We start from the raw sequence: 21,166 nt of genomic DNA, 5'->3' as shown, positions 1-21,166 counted from the left end.
AGTACAAAATATAATGACAAACACAAAATTAAAGTATCTCCTTTCTGTCATCCAATCAATCGACAGCAGACTATGTGGCGGGAGTATTTCCTGTCCACGCGATTTGTAGCATGCTAAAGATTATGTATTATTTAACAGCATGAGCCCCTGCGAACGGCAAAATGATCCATGTTAATTATTTTGCCATTGACTTTCTACCATGTAGAAAAATAAATTTAATGAAGTCATTTATATCCCTCCGAAAAAAATGTATTTGTTAGGAAAAACACCTCCCATTCACATAACAAGGGTTCAATAGCAAAGTTACAAATGAGCCTTTCAAATGCGTAGTGTGAGACATTCGTAATGCCACATAATACCCGATTGTAGAAAAGTTCCTGTTATTGATCGCTGTGTTGTTGCAGGGAGAATGGCTCCGAGAGGGCTTGGTGGCAACCAGCTGGAGAGGATCAGTCAAAGAAATTGATTATGTCTTTCCAAATGTCAAATTAAACAATGCTTTTAATTGTACTTGGAAAATACAAAGGTGCTCTCATTACTCAGAGTGATTGGCATGCTCTTTTGTTTATCACTGTGAATGATTATGCCGAATTACAATTAAGTAATGGCCTAGGTATCAGTTGAAGCAGAGACATAACTAAAGGCAGCCATACACTGGCCGATTGCCACCAGATCGACCAACAGATAGATCCCTCTCTGATCGAATCTGATCTATTGGCTGCCCATACACTGCACACAGATTTTGAATCGATTTCAGCATGAAATCGATTCACAATCTGTGGAGCTGCTGCATCAGGTCACTCTGCTCCCCCCTCCAGCATTACCTGTCCCACCAGCGCAAGTTCCCATGTCCGTGCTGTCCCTTTCCCTGGCTGGCCTTCTTTATCTTCCTGTCACGTCCTGTAAAAAGGGGAAGTTCAAATAGTAGAGTGCCCTCTACTGTTTGAACTTCCGCTGGTCACAGGACAGGACGTGAAGTGAAGATGCAGAAGAAGACCAGCTGGAGAAAGGGACAGCACAGACTCAGGGACTCGCACCTGCATTACAGGTGAGATTATTGCTGCATCAGTCGTCGTCAAATCGAACGCCCAGTGGCATAGCTAAGGAGCTTTGGGCCCCGATGCAAGTTTTACAATGGGCCCCCCTGAGCACTCTATACTTAACAATTGATACGGCGCACCAAAACCTGCCAATGGCAACTTCAGTGTCACAGGTGCAAGAAGGGGATGGGGAACAGTTTGTTAGTGATTACCACTATTCAAAGTATCTATAGAAGTGATTATTATGAGCACAGGACCAAAAGAGAGATAATAATGTAGTTGAGGGATGGCCCTTCGGGGCCCCTCTGGCCCAAGGGCCCCGATGCGGTCGGTACCTCTGCACCCCCTATTGCTACACCCCTGCGAACGCCGCTTACAACGTGCTACCGACCTGCCGGCAATCGAGCAAAATGTTCAGCCTGGACAGATCGACGGAATTGATTGATTTCTTTTTGAGTCAATCGGTACACATTTGCGTTATCTTCAAAGCAGATTGTTCTAATCTGCTGTCTATCGGCGGGAAATCGAGTTAGTGTGTGGGCACCCTATAGACTCTAAAGGTGGCCATACACTGGCCCGATTCGCGGCCGTTTCGCCAGCAGATTCGATCCTGGGATCGAATCTGCTGCCAATCGTTCGTGGTAAACGCACCCGCCGATCCGATTTCCTCCCGAAATCGGATCGGTCCGTCGATCGCCCCGTGCGGGAAATTACCCTCGATCGCCCGCGGGTAGGGAGCACGTCGCTAGCGGCGGCCGATCCGATCAGGTATACATTACCTGAAGCTGGCTCTCGGGCATCTTCTCCGCGCTGCATGGCTCTGTTCCGGCTCCATCCCGGCGCTTCCTGTGTCACTCCGTGACCAGGAAGTTCAAATAGAGGGCGCTCTATTTGATGCTTCGATGGAGCCGGAACAGAGCCGTGCAGCGCTGAAAAGATGCCCGGGAGCCAGCATCAGGTAATGTATAGGGGGGGAGGGGGACAGGCGGCAGGAGTAGCTCAACAGATTGTGATCGGTTTCAGGCTGAAATCGATTCACAATCTGTTTGCAGTAAAGGCAGCCATACGATCCCTCTCTGATCAGATTCGATCAGATAGGGATCTGTCAGCTGGTCGATCTAATGGCAAATCGACCAGTGTATGGCTACCTTAAAGGTAGCCATACATCTAGGGATGATTGGCAGATTCGACCAAGAGACAAATCTCTCTCTAATCGAATCTGATTAAAGAGGGGATCTGTCGGCTGGCAATACACCACAGGCCGATTCCCTATCAATTTCATGATAAAATCGATCTGGAATCTGCCTTGTGACGCCACAACTGCTGCCTCGCCAGCCCGACGCATGGTTACAGGAGTGGCGTGGTGCGCATGTATGGACTGGGGACGGAGCCAGCAGCAGACACTGACAGGTAATCTACACCCCAATGAGCACTGGGGGGGCACAATGGACAGTAGGGAGTGCAGAATCGGGGCTTTTATTGCGTTTATTGCTCATCCCGATATCACTCGCCGTTACCGACGTGCACCCAATGAACTACGATGCTCAGCCCAAAATTAGTTGCATCGTCGATCGGGCATGCAATTGAACGCAATAATAATTTTCATCCAATTTGATAATTATTGAATCAACTGGTCAATAAGCTGCAAAGGACGACATATGTATGGCCACCTTTAAAGAGATACTAAAGCGAAAAAAAAGATATGATTTGTATGTGTAGTACATCTAAGAAATAAAACATTAGGAGCAGAGAAATAAGTCTAATATTGTTTCCAGTACAGGAAGAGTTAAGAAACTCCAGTTAGCTATGCAAAACTTTTACCACAACTTTTAGCTCTGTCTTCTGAAGCTTAACCTCCCTGGCGGTTAATTTTTTTTGCCAAATAGGCAAAAATACTTTTTTTTAATTTTTTCTTTGTTTCTCGTAAAGCTACCAGAGAAAGCTACTACATGAAACACCACTAGAGGGCACATGTGTCCCTCTAGTGCGATAGTCACCGGCATCAATAGCAAACAGGGGAACGCGTATATAACGCGCTTCCCTGTTTGGCTTCTCCTGACGCCATGGCGACGATCGGAATGACGTCATGGACGTCAGCCGACGTCCTGACGTCAGACGCCTCCGATCCAGCCCATAGCGCTGCCCGGAACTCATTGGTCCGGGCAGCGCAGGGCTCTGGCGGGGGGGGGGCCCTCTTGCGCCGCTGCGTGCGGGCGATCGCCGCAGAGCGGCGGCGATCAAGCTGTACGCGCGGCTAGCAAAGTGCTAGCTGCGTGTACAGCATTTTAAATGGAGCAAATCGCCCCACTAGGGGCTGAGATATCTTCCTGCGCGGCATAGCCCGAGCTCAGCTCGGGCTTACCGCCAGGAAGGTTAATATCTCAAGTGTCTGACACTGTATTGTTTTTTTTCCTGCAGAGAACAGTTCAAAAGTTCACTGGCCTGCTCTGTAAAATCATCTAGAATGCTGAGTAGTGTGTAAACTGCAAATATTAGAGAATGATGCAATGTTATATAAAAAACTATATAACTGAAAATAAAAAAATATGAGAATATTTTCTTTGCTACTAATGTTCTAGTAATTATCCCTACTACACAACCAATTCATTATATCATATTTTTTTTTTGCTTCAGTGTCTCTTTAAAGAGACATATACAATATGTAAATATGAGAGCTCATTGGATTGGGCAATGAAGAAGATACAATGGGTTTGATTCACAAAGCTTACTTATTTTACATCTAACGATGATGAGCAGATTTGATGAACAGACAGATCTCTCTGTGATCGAATCTGATTAGAGAGAGATCTGTCAGCTGCCCATACAACGCAGGCCAATTCCCGATCAATTTCAGCATGAAATCTGTTGAGAATGGGCCGAATCCACTTCCTTGCCTCTGCCCCCAGTGTATAAATAATTGGGTGGGCAACAGTGGGCAACTTAGGAAACGTAAAGCATAAATGCACACATGGGGGGAACATTAATACACTGAGGGGACAGTGCTGGGGGCTTCATCACGTTCCTTACTTGACCGGATATCGATCGCCATTACCTCTGCGCAACCAATCAGCCACGATGGATCAGATGTAAAAAACATTTGTAAATGATAACTCCAAATATTTTCATCCTTCAAAAAATATTAGATACAAAGTTTACAATGTTCCAAAAAGTTTCCTTTATTTAGACGACTGAGCAATTCAGATCTCATCAAGTGCTGGGGGTTGAGCTAGACTTTTGTACTTCCTAATGGTGCCCATACATGGTACAATTTTTTTATTTTTTTTCGATTGTTCAATTATTCTATTAGATCAAAAAAAAAATCACATAGTTGTTTTCGAGGTACGATAGTTCGATTTGTCCGAAAATTCGGAAAAAAATTATCAAATTTAAAGATTTTTCCAGCATGTCCAAATGGATTTTTATCAAAACGGGATAATCGTTCGTTTTTCTTGATCGAAAAAAAAAAAAAGATCATTTTTTACTTTCATCCAATTTGATCATTGTGTTTGAATAAATGGGAAAATCTAACGTTTTTATTGTACCGTGTATCGGCACCAAAAGTCTTGTAAGCATGCTAAACTAAACTCAGCAGAGATGGCCAATAGTAATTACTATTAAGAGTGACAAAAAATAGCTAATTCAAGGCCTTAAGAAGGGCCCTCTGCTCCAGGGGCCCGGGTGTGGTCATAACCTCTGCATCCTCTATTGCTGTGCCGCAGGGAACGAGGTCATTTTTGCCTTTCTTGGTAGCACTTCACAGCAGTCAATCGTTGCCTAGATACAGGGACATTCTGATACGCAGAGACAGAGCTGGATAAATCTCTCTACAACTGGATTCCAAACAACAGTCACTTTTCTTTGTCCTATTATATCAGGTGTGTCAGGAGAAACTGTCAGCAGCTTGGTGGGGAGTGGTAGAAGTAAATAACTGGTAGGCACCTAACTGAGCCAGTGTTTATGTGTGCAGAGGCTAGATTTCTTTATTAGGCTTGTGCGCAGTACCGTGATGTGACTCTTATGACAACACAATGACATGACACCCCTTTTTATTGCAGCTTGTCTCAGCAAGGCTCTAGAGATGCTTTTCATAGCTCTAACAAGAAAGTGAATTTCACTTCCAACATAGAATCGGCAGATTTGCTGACCTCTACATACACCAGATGTAATAAGAAAGAGCTTCTATAAACCCAAGCAACACAAAAAAGCACATTGTTCCCTCTATTGTACAAAGCAGATTGTGATAAATGGCATCTCCTACCTGCTGACATCTATTTTTGTACTTTTATCACTCAATGAGGTATCTAAAGGAAACCCATAAATGCTAAACACAACACAATAAATTACAGCACTTCTTCTTCCATTCAATAAAGCAGAGCATTATCTTTTCAAACTTGACTTTTTCTTACATTATTTTTTTATTTTATTTTATTTTTTTCATTTTGCTGAATCTAAAAGAGCCAATTAAGACTGCTGAGACCTTTTCATAATGCAATAATACACACCACTCACACTGCCATTAAATATTTTCATTTTCATAACTGACTTATTCCCAGAAGCCTTCGTTATAGAGTCTACAGATGGATTTCTCATGAGCCTGCTATCTATTCTTCAATGCAGTGTTTGCTGTTATTGCCTTCCGTACACTACAGCAACCTTTCCCATACATCGAGGCCAGTCGTTACCTCCAATAACAGCTTCCCCCAAGAGCCTAAAATATACTGACTGCTCTATAACCACAAGACCGCTTAGATTTCCCAGAAACCCTCTCTACAATGAAGAAATCACTCAAGGCTTCTCCCCCTGTAAAACAGGTGATCCGGATCATTATTATCTTAGTAATAATAATTGTTAAAGGACTGTTATCGCTCTAATGGAAGATGGCTAAAAATGTTTAGCATTATAATTGGGTTATAACAATTGCCGTGAAATCGATGTAGAAGGAGAATAAAACACAATGTAAACTGCTAAGCACAGATAAAAAGATTCTTACCAGGAAGAAAAAAAAAAGATTTAAAATACAGCTGCTGTTCAGGTTACTCAAAATCCATTAAAAATAAACCAAAAAAAAAAATGAAAAGAATACGGAGGCTGTCATATTTATTTTCATTTTAACACAGCCATGAGATGATTCCCAGAGAATAAATGGTAACCTTTCAGGGTAAAAAATATAGGAGGCCCAGAGAGACCAATAGTTTGGTAGTTAAGCGATAGATAGATAGATAGATAGATAGATAGATAGATAGATAGATAGATAGATAGATAGATCTCATGTTGCCAAAGAGCAACCATTGTCAGCACATGTCAGAAATGCTATCCCAACTTGGGTAAGGGGATCTTACACCATTCCAGATGCTCTCTGAAAAATTATATATATCAAACCATAAAATATTAAAACTCACAACATGGATCAACTGATAAGAACCATACACTAAGCTCAAAAGACAACACGTTTCATGAGTCATTCTCAATTCCTCAGGTCAGTAACTAGTGCCCTGGTCCAGTAGAAGGGTCTGCGTACATTCAATAAGGACGTTGCAATATTTTGGGTGCCAGAAAAAGCCACTAGTTAGATATCTGTAAAATTACCGATATTCCACTACTTAATTCCAACAGTAAAATATCAGTGATCTTTACCAATATTCTACAATTACCTAACCTAACCTTACTACTCTACTCTCACATAAGCCCTCCCTCTTGATGCCTAACCCTAACCGATCCTCAGCCAATGCCTAACCTTAAGAGCCCCAGCACCACCACCACTATATAACCCCAAGGACTCCCACCAATGCCTAACCCTAAGACCCCACCCCCACTGATGCTTACCTTAAGACCACCCCTCCAGTGATACATACCCCAATAGATGGTTCGCGTTCGATATGTAAGGCGAACTTTTCCGGAAGTTCGGTTCACCCCCATAGTGCACCATTAGGGTCAACTTTGACCCTCTACATCACAGTCAGCAGGCACATTGTAGCCAATTAGGCTACACTTTCTCCTGGAGCCACTCCTCCCTTATAAAAGGCAGGCAGCACTGGCCATTACACACACTCGTGTGCCTGCATTAATTAGTGAAGGGACAGCTGCTGGCAGACTCTCATAGGGAAAGATTAGTTAGGCTCTTGTAGGCTTGTTAGCTTGCTTCTGGCTGATTTTTATTGCTAAAATAGCACCCCTCAACAGCTCTTTTGAGAGCTAATGTTCTCCTGATATGTTTTTTTTTGTGTTGCCCACTGACACTGCATTATACAGCCCTATCTGTTGCAGCAAGACCTTGGTAATTGCTATTACTGTGCCAGCCAGGCCCTGCCTAACTATCTATACTGGGACACCTACCTATGCCTACCTAACTACTGGGGCACCTACTTACCTATACGAGGACACCTACCTACCTACCTATACTAGGGCACCTACCTATGCCTACCTACCTATACTAGGGCACCTACCTATGCCTACCTACCTATACTGGGTCTCCTACCTATGCCTAGCTAACTACTGGGGCACCTACCTATGCCTATCTACCTATACTGGGACACCTACCTCTGCCTACCTACCTATACTGGGACTCCTACCTATGCCTAGCTAACTACTGGGGCACCTACCTATGTCTATCTACCTATACTGGGACACCTACCTATGCCTACCTACCTATACTGGGTCTCCTACCTATGCCTAGCTAACTACTGGGGCACCTACCTATGCCTATCTACCTATACGGGGACACCTACCTATGCCTACCTACCTATACTGGGAACCCTGCCTATGCCTAGCTAACTACTGGGGCACCTACCTATGCCTGCCTATTTACCTATACCGGGACACCTACCTATGCCTACCTACCTATACTGGGGCACCTACCTATGCCTACCTACATAGAAGAAGATAATAAGGTCGTTGCTTCATTGTGGACAGACCACATTCGATCAGCTGGACACTCTGTCACTGTTGTTCTGTTATTCAGCTATCTCAGCTCGACCATATGGGCTTGAAAACCGCCATGGCCTGCACTCTCGCCATGGTGTGCACCAGTCCAGCACGGCCGTCACTACGCAAACAGATGTTTGCGGTGCATTACACAGTGAGTTTGGTGTGTCAGTGAGAAGCAGAACTCTAATTACACTCCCTGATTGATGTATACACATACAAGATGTTTTAAAGCACTTTAGGCCTGCAATTTAGCATTCAATGTGATTTCTGCCCTTAAAACGCCGATTTGCGTCAAATCCAGATTTTTCCCCGGGACTTTTGGCATCTATCCCACTCATCCATGCAAAAACTCAGATGTTAGACCCCTTGAAACATCTTTTCCATCACTTTTCTGGCCAGCATTAGTGTTTTTATTTTTCAAAGTTCGCCTACCCATTGAAGTCTATTGCGGTTCGTGAAAGTTTGCGCGAACCGAACCTTTCGCAGAAGTTCGCGAACCCGGTTCGTGAACCGAAAATCGGAGGTTCGGGCCACCTCTACTCCTGACCAGGAACTATTAAAAGCAGTTTGACATCAGTTAATCAAAGACTTTGTACAAAAATAATAACAAGCTCTGGTTTTTTTCTTTATAGTACTAGGAACATATTTTTTTTAGCTTTTTTTTAAAAAAAAAATCATCACGCAAGTCCCACATGGCAACTCGGCCACATTCATTCTAGTGGAAACATATGAACAGGCTATTTATAAATGTGTAGAATGTTTTTACACCTTCCAATTGGTTGCTTATACAATACAGTAACCGCACCTTCACAGCAGTGTATTGTATTACTTTCAGCAGAGAGCCAGCATGTAGGAAATAACTTCTGAATGAAAAATTGCTGAGGGCGATTCACAATTTTACCACAGCTGGCTAGCCAACTTCAGAAGAATCCTAAACTGAACTGGTTACCATTTCACACACACATTTGTGGCTTCCCATCTAAAAATATTAACTGACAGCCTAGAGAACTAGATTACTATGTTATATGTTGAACAGAAGTGCAAAAATAGAATAAAATAGATTAAAATCAAATCAAATTCCCCCAATTCCCCAATTAGACTAAAATAGTCGATTTTTAATAGAAAATTCTTTAATTGAAAACGCCACACAATGCAACAATCAGGCAATAAAAGTGAGCTGCAATAGCTTTAGCTTTCTTAAAGCAGAATATAACCCAGCATTTCAACTTTGCTGTAAAATATTATTTACAGCATATTATATGCAACCAGCATTTTTTTTTACTAGACCAGCATTGGAAGGGTTAGACACAGAGCTTTAAAGTTCCGTGGAGAGAAATGCTGCAGCAGCCAAAGTTTAGATAGATACATTTAAGTAAACACAATGTAACAAGTGAGGAATGTGACTCACTCTCTCTCTGTGTCTGGGAGCTCCTGCACAGTCAGAGTGTGTGTCAAATTCACCACTTGCTACATTGTGTTTACTTAAATGTATCTATCTAAACTTCGGATGCGCCTGCATTTCTCTCCAGGAACTTTAAAGCTCTGTGTGTAACCCTTCCAATGCTGGTCTAGTAAAAAAAAAAATGCTGGTTGCATATACTATGCTGTAAATAATGTTCTAAAACAAAGTTGAAATGCTGGGTTATATTCCACTTAACAACTAAGGGGTTTTACCCCTTCATCATCCAAGCAATTTTCACCTTTCAGCTCTCCTTCCATTCATTTGCCAATAACTTTATCTCTACTTATCAGAATGAAATGTGTTAAATGTGTGGGGTTTTTTTTTATCACTAATTAGGTTTACTACGGGTGGTACATTATGCTAAGAATTCTTTTATTCTAAATGTTTTTTAATGGGAAAATAAGAAAAAAAATTGGAAAAAAAGCCTTATTTTTCAGTTTTCGGCCATTATAATTTTTAAATAATGCATGCTACCGTAATTTAAATCCACGTAATTTATTTGCCCATTTGTACTGGTTATTACACCATTTAAATGATATCCCTATCACAATGTTTGGCGCCAATATTTAATTAGGAAATAAAGATGCATTTTTTTCAGTTTTGCATCCATCACTAATAAAATGCCCATAATTTATAAAGTAACAGTATTATACCCTCTTGACATACATACTAAAAAAAAGTTCAGTCCCTAAGAAAACTTTTTATGTATTTTTTATAATTGTAAATTTATTTTATTTAATTTTTTTACAAAAAAGATAAATGTTGGTGACTATTGGGGAGTGTGGGAGGTAAGGGGTTAATTTAAAATGTAAAAACAGGTATTTGCATTTTAAAAAAATGCTTTTTGATGTAGTTTTACTATTTGGCCACAAGATGGCCTCAGTCTTTTTTATGCATCCTGTAAGCGAAATATGTATGCTTACAGGTAGTGTACTGAGGATGGGAAACTTTTATTTATTAGAATGATGGTGCAGCTTCTCATAAAAGGCGCCGATAATTGCTACGGGGACTTAGATCAATGATTAGGAATTGCTTTCCTATTCATTGACCTCCTGGCGGGCAGATGGCAACATGAACGAGCGCACAAATAAGCGGGAGCGCGTACAGCAGTGGTACGTATATTTACTCCCCTGGGCGGTTAAATTAAGTCTGCAGGGGAGTAGATATACTGTACTGAAGCTGTGAAGTGGTTGCAGCAAAGCACCTGGCTAAGAAAGTACCTGGCTAAGAAAGCTATTACAGCTTCCTTTTATTGCCTGATGAAGCAGGTGAGTACCCGTGAAACACATTGCATTGTGTGGCGTTTTCACATGAAGAATTTTGTATTGAAAATCAACTGTTTTAGGCTAATTGGGTAGGTGAGTCCACCACTGTCTCACTTTTTAAATTGAATTTAATCTATTTTATTCTATTTTGGCTACTCTGTTTAACATTTAACATAGTATTCGAGTCCACCCCTGGTGGAGGGGTGTTATCCCTATTTAGTTTTCTTCTACAGGGAGCGACTTCCTAACCCAAGTGCTGTCAGGTTTATTGTCCCCACCTGCTGATACAGTGGTTGCCTTAGTGGTAATTCACCTTCGAGAGTATCTCTATGTTTTACTATTACACCAGATTTGTGCTAACATTCTATGCTATTCGACTAGGGCTCTCGATTCCTTTTGTTTAGAGATCTAGATCAACTGATAAGGGGAAATTACTTTCTCTTTAGCAATCTTTAACTGAACTAATTCTTTTCCCTACCATACTTTATAAGATCTGAAGGGTATTGGTGTGACATAATCATACGCTGCTTAGCATTACAAGCCTACATAACTAAAGGCTCATTCTAGGAATGTATTTTATTTTACTGCCCTCACCCTTTTCCCAACCAACATAACTGCGTATTCACAAAGGTTAATAGTCAGTGCCTATCAGTGTCGGGGTGTGCACAGCTGCCAAATCTCCTTGATCCCACTCCAATTTGTAAATACGTCTATACAGTACTTCAGTGCTTTTGCACATATATCCTTTCGATAAATAGAATTATTCCAACAAGGTTCTAATGTTCCCACAATTCATTCTCCAATGGTCATCCACATCAGCTTTCCCGTATCCTGCATACTCCTCTCTCATGCATAAGTGGACCCACCACCACAGAAAAGCAGAAAGTGCAAATAAGCAGGTATGTTAATAGGTTTCTCAATAAAATCCAATAGAGGTTTAAATCAGTAAAACAAACTTTAAAACTCATATTGTGGGCCTTATGAGGACAACCGAATGGTGAAACTAGTCAGGAGACGTATGAGCAGCAATCTATGAGTAATGATTAAGGTGCTGAATATGTGGGTTTTAAAATTTCCAGGATCATGAGACACATCTGGGTAGATATGTATTAAATCAAAGCACTTGGAGCCACTTGGGTTCCATCCCATGCCGTACAGATTTCTGTCCCTTCAATAAACCCCAAGCCTTCTCCATGGCATCTGTCCATCACCATGCCCCCATTTCCCTTGCCGTGTCACCTATCAAAACCAAGTCATCCCTGTGGCATACACTGGAGAGGACAGTGGCTAACCTCCCTTCCAATGAACTGTAAAGAGAGGGGTTGAATGATGCCTCACCCCTACCCAGAAGTAATAGCAAAAGGCGGCTGCAATGACACTATGCCCAACACCAGATGATAATGGACACATGGTCAAGAACCCCAGTGATGTCCACGCTGGAACTTTCAGAGGTCCCAGTGAGCATGGGCTGAGGGGTGCCGCTTCACCTCCCCTGTGACCTCTTCATAGGTGCAGAAGCAGGAGAAAACATTATAAAGGGCATATGACATTTAATGAAATGGAGACCGATCGGGTCATCCGGCCTGTATATTTTACTAAGCAACTGACAGGGAAACTAAATAAGGCTTTGGCTAATCCAACTTTACAGTTGTTTCACTAACCTCTCCCTACCGCCTATCGCCAATTGGCGGTGGGAGGGTGGCAGCTACAGGACCGCCTAACGCCAATTGGCGTCAGTTCCTGTAGGCGGAGAATAGTGGGGATCGTGCACACCGGGCGTGCATCCCTGCTGAAACAGCCTGCCAGCTGTGAGTCAGGAAAAGAAACCACCATTTTTCTTTCTTTTGTACAGCACTGTGATCTAGCACAGCGCTGTACTGAGGACAGCCTTGTCACTTAGCTGTCCCCTGGAGTGACTCACAACGTGATCCCTCTCATAGGCTGATGCCTATGACAAGTGATTGCAGTACTAAATCACAGAGGAGGGGAGGTAAATTAATTAAAAAAAAAAATCACGATTTAATAAAAAAAAATGTAATTAACAGAAAAAAAATTGCAGCAGCAATCAGTTCCCACCAACTTAAAAGCTCTGTTGGTGGGCAGAAAAGTAGGTAAGATTAATTTGGCTGCTAAGTTGTATAGCCGAGCAGTAAACTGTTAAAGCTGAAGTGGGCTGAACTGTAAAAAAATTGCCTGGTCGCTAGGGGGTGTAAGCCTGTGGTCATCAAGTGGTAAATAAATAAATACATTCAATTTTTGCTAACTTCAAATCTAGTCCAAAACCTGTCAGATCTATTAGATTTTTACTACCTACCTACAAATGACAACAACATAGGAAAAAAGTATTTTATTGTGGATTTTAGTTAGACAAATGTACATATTTTATACTACATATTCTAAGTTATTTATTTTATTTTTTTGCAACATTGTCTTTTTAACACTAATATTTACATCAATCTTATCACATTCATAATTATACAGTAAAAAGATGGTAGCACTGCTTTAAGAAATATCTGTAACTACTGTTGTTGAAAACTGTTGGTAAGTGTGATTTTGCTGATTGCTGAATTGAGAAATGTCTCCATTTAATTTTAACACAGAGGTGTAGGTGAGAATTATTCATTAGACTGCATTAAACATCTCAGAGCTGGCTAGTCATGGAGAAAATGAAACAAATTAAAATAACTCAAAATAAATTTGCCTGTGTGTCGAGAAAGCCCTGGCCAAATTGCAGGATTTTTTTAAACAATTAGAATACACCTGTCATTAAACTATTACAATAAAACTAATTGTATGTAGTGTTGCCTTGTACAAAGGCTATTGCATTTGAGAAAGATGTTCAAATAACTGTGCTCTGCAAATTAAAATACAATAAGGGCTAGTTCACACTTGCTTTAAAAATGTATCCGTAGCTCCGTTTTTTGTCCCGGACGAAAAACTGAGCCACGGATACCAATGTTAAAAATAGGAACAGTACACACTCAAGTTAAAAACGTATCCGCGTGCGATCCGTGGAATACGTTTTTAAACCCGGAACGCAGAGTCCGGACTTGCAGCATTTTTCACGGACCTGTATACACTTACGGGTAGTGAAAATCAATGGGGAAACGGGCCTCCCTCTTCACTGACATTTTGGGACACTCGAAAAGGATCAGTTTCCAGTGTCCCTTGGTGAAGGATGGGGCCGCCATGCTGGAGGGGGTAGCAGCCAGGACGGGGGGCTGCGGGCAAAGCGGCGGCCAGGGGGGTCACCCCCCCTTGCTCACCTGGGTGCCCCCTGTCCCCGCTCCGCCTCCAGCTCGCACATAATGTAATAAATCGTACCTAAGGAAGTTCGGCGAGCCGGGCACTTCCGCCCACACCGCTCGAGTCACTTCCTGCGATGCCGCCCATTGAAATACAGAGGGCGGCATTGCAGGAAGTGACGGCGAGTGGTGTGGGCGTAAAAGCCCAGCTCGCCGAACTTAGGTACAATTTATTACATTATGTGCGAGCTGGAGGGGGAGCGGGGATGGGGGGCACCCAGGTGAGCAAGGGGGGGGGGGGGTGACCCCCCTGGCCGCCGCTTTGCCCGCAGCCCCCCATTGTGGCTACTACTCCCTCTAGCAAAAAAACAAACACGCAAACGGATCCAGAACGTGTGCTGCAAAAAAGGCAGCACGGATCCGTTTGCATTCCGGTTTTTGAAAATCGGAGCCCGGACCGCAGATGCGTCCCGCACCCGGAGCTAGTGTGGCCCTAGCCTAACTGAAGGTTCTCATTTAACCACATTCTAGTATATCTGGTGGAAAGAAATCAAATTACATTGGACATTTTAAAGTTTAAAGAGAACCAGAAGGGACAGGTATATGGAGGCTGCCATATTTATTTCCTTTAAACAATACCTTAGGCACCATTGCATGCCTCACTGATAAAAATTACATTTGATTGATAACTTGATTAAAATCAATCTACAGAGATCCAAGCTTTTAACATATTTTTATTCAATTTGATTATTATGAAATCAAAAATCATTTGAAAAAAATCAGAACACCTCATGTATGTACATGCTCCGGGAGGGTGGTTATAAAAGTATTATAGTCAAAGTTTCAGCATTACAGACATGAAACTAGTAGGAAGCAGTTGAGGAGGCAGCCTCCATAATGCTTTAATGACAGGAGCACTTTAATTAAAATGTGTCTCCAGCTGAATCTTCATGTGGGGAGGTTTGACTCCAAAGCTTGACCAGAGGTGTGAAAGAGTTGTATCTAGAGGTGTGACTGGAAGCATGATCAGAGGTATGGCAGAGATGTACATGGAGGTGTGACTAGAAGCATGATCAGAGGTTTGGCAGAGAGGTACATGGAGGTGTGACTGGAAGCATGACCGGAGGTATGGTAGAGAGGTACATGGAGGTGTGACTGGAAGCATGACCAGAGGTATGGCAGAGATGTACATGGACAGTGGCGTAGCTAAGGAGCTGTGGGCCCCGATGCAAGTTTTACAATGGGGCCCCCCAAACACTCTATAAATAACAATTGATACAGCGCACCAAAACCTGCCAATGACAACTACAGTGTCAGAGGTGCAAGAAGGGGATGGGGAACAGTTTGTTAATGATTACTACTATTCAAAGTATCTATAGAAGTGATTATAATGAGCACAGGACCAATAGAAAGCTAATACTGTAGTTGAGAGAGGGCCCTTTGGGGCCCCTCTGGCCCAAGGGCCCCCGATGCGGTCGCAACCTCTGCAACCCCTATTGCTACGCCCCTGTACATGGAGGAGTGACTGGAAGCATGACCAGAGCTATGGTAGAGATGTATATGGAGGTGTGACTGGAAGCATGACCAGAGGTGTGGAAGAGGTGTATCTAGGAGTTGTGACTGGAAACATGACTTGAGGTGAGGTAGAGCTATATCTGGAGGTATGACTGGAAACATGACTTGAGGTGAGGTGAGGTAGGTGAGGTAAAGTTATATCTGGAGGTTTGGCTAGAAGCATGAGTGGAGGTGTGTTGTGGGTGTATTTTGAGGTGTGTATAGAAACATTACTGGACACGTGGTAGGGTGTGTATCTAGTAAGCCTATTAAAGGTGCATCTTGAGGTGTAGCTGGAAGCATAGTCGGAGATGTGGAAGGGATGTGCCTGGAGGTATGGCTAAATACATGGCCACCAGAGGTGTTTTTAGGGGAAGAGTGTCACACGCCGACGAAGCTAAATATGTCAGAACAACATGTAGGTGGAGCCCATGGACCTGCACAAAAGGATTTTGTGCTAAGGAATCTGCCTCAGGAATTCCATGTGGTGTGACAATGCAAGTTCTGGAGAGGTGTAATGGCTGAAGATTTATTGGTTGATAGAGACAATTTACTTGTATCTGTGTTTAATTAAAATACTGCATTTATAAAGCATGTAGTTTTCTTCTCTGTGCTTCGCTGCATTCATATTGGTAATGAACACTGCATGAAGAAGAGAGCGGCCTAAAATAATTTCAGTTTGACAAGAACTTGGGTCCAGGAGTGGGAACGGGGGTCTAGAGGACAGTGTGGAAAGCCTCTACAGGATCCAGAGGCTCCCCTCTTCTTAGGCAAGGATGTGTTTTTTGAAACCAAGGTTTGCCTCGTCTACACTTGAATCTCTAGGAAAAAGAGATTTATGTTGGAGTTTTTTCTCAATTGATGTATTCTCTTTAGTGCACACCTCCAATAGGCCATGAGTGGTTATTACTACCAAACTCCTTTCAAAAACTGGATAACTGTGTTCTTTATACTGATTTTTCCAAATTCCAATACAAACAATATCTAAGGATAGTAGTTGTACAGCGTAATGTTATAGCTATACAGTGGGAGAGATATGATTTTTGCCTCAGATTATCAAAACTTGTTAATCTTTAATCTGTTTGACTTTATGCTGTTGAGACACTTCTCAGAATACAGCACTATGCATATTCTCCTTCGAAGTCAGAATACAGCACTATGCATATTCTCCTTCGAAGTCCCAGTTGGCTATTTTTAGCTGTTTGATATACATTTTCTCTAGGACGTCAGGATAGTTAACAATACAATGCATAGTTCATGGCGCTTAAGTCTCATTATTACAATCAAAACACTGGAATTTACATCATCACTATACAGAATTTTTCACACCATATCATAAAAATCTATATTTTAAAAACTGCCCAGTGGAGTATGCCAATCACTGACCTAAAGCACCAAATTCCTGATGACAATTTACATAAGACTGTAAAAACATGAACAAACTTAAGGGATGCAGCTAATCTCTTGGGACAATTTGTCTGTTAAGTTGGCTGTAGGAATATTCAGCCTGCTCCAGTTTTTGAGACATCAAACATTCTTCTTGTTGAATATATTTGGATCTAGGTCATGCGAATGTAAATCAGTGCAGTGTGCGAATTTCTGTACTTAAAATCCCAAGTATGAAATATATAGAGAAAAAAGAAACAGCAGACAGATATATTATATACAGTAAATAGATAGATTAAACGATATTTGGAGAGATCTTCAAGCAAGTGGACAAATGTTGATGCTTTTGATCAATCGGCACGGCCTAATTAAGCAGGTCCATTTAGTGTTGATGGATTCTGGCCAGTACTATGTTATCACCATACTATCAGCATGAACACAGCTAACAAAAAATGATTGGTGGATAGATAGGTCTTGAATTTGCCTCTAGATAGAAGAAAATAAATGGCAAGTATCAGGGTCATCAGTTAGGTTTAGGAATAGATTAGAAGGTTTAATGTTAGGGCATAGGTTAGGAAGAAGACTTTAGGGTTGGTAGGTTGTGGTTTGATCTCAGGCACAAGTTAATGCTGTGGCAGAGGCTAGAGTTAATCTGGCCATACACTAATAGATTGCCACTCGACGTGGCAAAATGATTGATTCCACTCTGAAAGGAATCGATTTTCTGCAGATTTTAGCAGGGTTGATGCAGTGCAATGCAAAGGCTGTCAATCTACTGTTGCTTCTGCCCTGCCCGGATTCTGACTAGATCTTCCATCCTGTCCAATCGATACTTTTAATACATTTTTGGTCGATCGATCAGGGATTTTGAGGGTGTTGACAGGAAAGTAGAGCTGAAACACTAACTCCACAAAGCCAAATCATGAGAGCATCCAGATTCAGGAATCCTAACCTCAGTACTCTATGCCAATACTGAAATCCCTGCACCAGATAAATATGTACTCCTGCATGGAACCTTGTTGTCTAGCAAGGGTGATTACCAAATCAGTGTTACTCAGGGAGTCGGGGGGGTTCACTATGTCCACTTTACAATCTCAGATCTGCACACGAGCTTCTTTTATCCTCTTCTACAATTACCTCCTCACATTCACGTGTACAAGACTTCTCAGGTGCCTCACCCCTCCTCTGGAATGCCCTTCCACAGCACATCCGCCACTCTCCCACCATTGAAATCTTTAAACGCTCCCTCAAAACCCACCTTTTCCGACAAGCATATTCTCTAGCTTTGGCCATGCACCCACGAAATAACCTAATTACGCACTGCCTGTACATATACTGTATACTTCCCCCACCTCTGGTTTCCACCCCATTCCTTTAGATTGTAAGCTCACAAGGGCAGGGCGGCTCTCACCCTTTTGTGTCATGGAATGTTATTAATTTAATTGCTTGCACTCTGTTAGACATTTATACATGTTAGTCATCATGTTAAATTTGCAATTGTAATCAGCAGTTCTGTATTTTGTATCAGTGTTCATATTTCCATGTATATCATTGTCTGTATCATTATGTATCCCTTGTTTGTTTTCTTACATTGTACAGCGCCACGGAATATGTTGGCGCTTTATAAATAAATAATAATAATAACACGTCGGCATTAGCATTCGCCTCCCTCTGCCCCCCTTCCTGATGTCTCCTTAGGTATGACATATGATTGCCAAGTGTGATTGGTGGTGGCATAGTATGGCAGTGTCGGCTCTTGGCTTTTAGACATTATCCCCCCATCCTTCTAGAACCTTTTTGAGTCAAAACCAATTCCAGGTACAACCCCCCATTTGTACTTGGCTAAATACATTACTCTGATTCTGTATACACTTACATTTATTATCTACATTTAACAGGACATTATATTAAATTAGCTATGCATTGGTTTCCTATAAGTATAAAGCTCTGAGATTCTCATGGATTGACAGCTGCCTGCTTACACCCAGCTTGCGACAATCCCTCTTTTAGTAACATGAGCACGAGGAAGAGAAAGTGATTGGTGTGTTAGCTGAAGCCACACCTCCTTGCTAACAAAACATCTTATCATGGCTTTAGACTGACCGGGAGGGAAGAAGCAAGGCTTGAGCAGGCAACTGGATATTGCGGAGTACAAAATGAGAAGCTTCTACTTTATTCTTTGCAAGAAATTCAATCAATTTTTGCAAAAAAAAAAAAAGTATGCATAATTCATTTGTAACAATGCTTAATGCTCTAGTAAATGCATCCGAAAAAAAATAGCCTGAACCTTACCTTTAGATAGAAGGGCCTGCTCTCTAACTATAGTTAGACTAGACCATACTTTTAATTCAGCTATTTGTTCAATAATTAAAACATTAAAGAAGGATTTGATGACATTTCATTGGACTGGGCACTGAGAAGGAATGTAATTTGTAAGTATTATCTCTTAAAATGTTTTGTTGTTCAAAAAGCATCATCTGCAGACATTTTAGCAAATCTCGACCTCTCAGCCATTTGTGAAGGCATCCCCAGAGATCTCTGAGCATCTTCAGTGTGGAGATTACAAGTCTACAAGCAAATGGATGGGATTTTTTTTAAGTACCTACTATTACATGGTTGAAGACTGTAGCCACCTGCGTCCTATTTGAACATGGCAGTTGCTAAAAGGTTAGCAACTAAGTGCTTGTGTGTTTGCAGTTTCATGCAGGTGTCTACAGTGAGAACTATTTTTTTAATAAACCCCAAGCTGCCCAGAATTTAGTTATGAAACAAAATCTCCGTTGTAGCTGCTACATGCATGTGTAATAACACAACTGCTTATTCACAAATCACTCATCATTGTGATCTTTCATAATCCAGGTGAGGGTGATCCATTATAATCCAGTAATCAATTTTTAATTTATCCTGAGAAGGTTTTCTGGATTGCTTATGGTATTTCCTCTAGAGCTGCTTGGAGATCTCCGCATATGCCTAAAGGTGTGTACACACACACAATTATCATTGCTTGCAGGGATCAGAACTTGATTCCTCTGGCAACAGTCCAGGACTGTGTTCTATATGGACATGTTAGCTAGTGATGCGTTCTGTTGAAATAAAGGGGAAGGGGGGTGGAGTGAGAATGACTGCCCATGACCAAGGCACATGGAGCCCCGAAACTAAACAGCAGAACAATGGACTTGGCTGAGACTATTTGGCACTTTTCGGCCGCTGTACACACTAAATTCTCGGCAGAGAAAGCTCAAACCAGGCACCTTGACTAAGAACTATATAGTCTGTGTGCAGGCCCGGCCCTAGACTGTTTACCGCCTGAGGCAAACTTTGAAGAAATCGCCAAAAGGTGGGGGTGTGGGGGGCCGCCGAGCTGGAGGGGATAGCGGGCAGGAAGGAGGTATCCCCCATCCTCCGCTCCCCTCCAGCTTTAAAAAGTTAAGTTGTCGCAGCTATTGTAAGAGGCACGGGCGGGGATCACTCACCTTTTCCGCGTTCCAACGTGCGCTCCACTGACGTCACTTCCTGTAGCGCCGTCCACTTACAATACAGTGGGCGGCGTAGCAGGAAGTGACGTCAGTGGAGCGCACACTGGAACGCGGAAAAGGTGAGTGATCCCCGCCCGTGCCTCTTACAATAGCGGCGGCAACTTAACTCTTCAAAGCTGGAGGGAAGCGGAGGATGGGGGACCCAGGTGAGGGAGGTTGGGAGGTCCGAGCCCCCTCCCCGCCGCTAGGCCCAATACCCCCTTTCTGCCCGCTATCCCCTCCAGCTCGGGCCGCCCCCCACACCCACGGACGGGCGGGTGCCGCCCCCCCAGAAGTGCCGCCTGAGGCAAAAGTTTAACCCCGCCTCATGGGCGGGCCGGCCCTGCCTGTGTGCAAGATAAACCCTCTCTCTATCCATCTGCTTGATTCATTCTATTTGAATGGGTCAGAAAGATAACTAGATAAACTGCTTGATTAACAAGCCCCTGCCTAATGCTAGGTACATACGATACATTTTTGTGTTCGATAGATGCAGCCGATAGATGATTTCCGTCATGTTCGACATTACTTTTGATCTTTTTACCACTCGATTTATCATAGAAATGAATGAAAATTAATAAGAAAAGATAAGAAAATCGAGTGGGAAATCAAGCGGAAAAACGAATCAAAAATCAATCGAACTGAAAATCGATCGAAAAATTGTTTCGTGGGTACCTAGCATAACAGAGCTATGTTGAAATACCATTGAATGACTTGGGCTCTGTCTGGAAGAAATTGCTTATTTTAAAGTTGACTTCACTATCTTTAGAGCTGT

General features: G+C 42.4%; 1 protein-coding gene across 4 annotated transcripts in view; it reads right to left on the bottom strand.

Moving 5' to 3' along the window:
• TAFA1 (TAFA chemokine like family member 1) overlaps positions 1–21,166 on the bottom strand; it is a 647,736-nt gene that overhangs the window by 418,207 nt on the left and 208,363 nt on the right. The window lies entirely within an intron of this gene.

This window comes from Hyperolius riggenbachi, chromosome 9 (assembly GCF_040937935.1).
Source record: "Hyperolius riggenbachi isolate aHypRig1 chromosome 9, aHypRig1.pri, whole genome shotgun sequence".
In the NCBI taxonomy this organism is placed as follows: Eukaryota; Metazoa; Chordata; class Amphibia; order Anura; family Hyperoliidae; genus Hyperolius; species Hyperolius riggenbachi.
This window is presented reverse-complemented; position numbering and strand designations above follow the sequence as displayed.